Source organism: Pistacia vera, unplaced genomic scaffold (assembly GCF_008641045.1).
Source record: "Pistacia vera cultivar Batoury unplaced genomic scaffold, PisVer_v2 Contig155, whole genome shotgun sequence".
NCBI classification, from domain to species: domain Eukaryota; kingdom Viridiplantae; phylum Streptophyta; class Magnoliopsida; order Sapindales; family Anacardiaceae; genus Pistacia; species Pistacia vera.
In genome coordinates, this window is record NW_022195630.1 from 474593 (window position 1) to 475490 (window position 898).

General features: G+C 40.8%; 1 long non-coding RNA gene across 1 annotated transcript; it reads left to right on the forward strand.

The window, feature by feature from the left end:
• On the forward strand, nt 1-898 carry LOC116124751. Its single transcript, XR_004127248.1, has 3 exons — nt 1-404; nt 495-587; nt 691-898. It is a non-coding gene; the product is annotated as an uncharacterized LOC116124751 (long non-coding RNA).

Genomic DNA, 898 nt, shown 5'->3' on the forward strand with positions numbered 1-898 from the left:
TCTCCTGTCAACTCTTCTCCATCTCCATCGCTCTCTTCATCTCCATTGTTCTTCTCCATTTCCATCGCTCTCTTCATCTCCATCGTTGTCTTCTCTTTCGTGCTCTTCTCCATCACGCTTCTCTTGTCAGCTCTTCTCCATCTCCATCGCTCTCTTCATCTCTATTGCTCTTCGCCGTCGCTCTGTTCTCTTATCAGCTCTTCTTCTCCATCACTCCCTTCACCCCGTCGACAAACGAAACCAGAACCCTAACCACCAAAATCGTAGAGTGTTCGACCTTGTCGTTTGAAAGCGTCTAAAATCTGACGGATGAACCGAAAGAGAGAAGTGAACAGAGTGACCGCGTGGATTCTCCAAAATTCCGCCGTTATCTCCACTGTGATTCTTCGCCATTATCAATTGAGGTGCAGATTTTTGGAATCGTTTTTGTGCACACATGGTTAATTGAGGTGTAGTGACTGTTAATTAACTTATTTCCTTTCTAATTGTTGCAGGGGAATTCTATTAGAAATGGTCAAGGTAATGCTTCAAATACCAATTGGAAAAATGGTTCAAGGAAAATTTGTGTAAGAAATCCAATCATGTGGGTGAGTGCTTTTACCTTTTTCATTTTTTGGTCTATGATTTCTGCTGGTATAAGATTTCGACTAATTATTTGTTAATTGACAAATGAAAATGTAATTTGTGTAGGTTGCAGAAGTCTCAGTTTCATCATGGGAATGATGCAAAGAGAAAATGTGGGTCTCATAATAACCACACAAGCTGTCTGAAGCTTTTGACAAGCAACATAGGGCTCTGTCTTAAAAACAAGTTGATGAGTAACAAACCTTTTTTGGAGCAAAGCCGAGAAGTTGATGAGCAACAAACCCTTTTGGAGCAGAGTCGACACTAATTGATA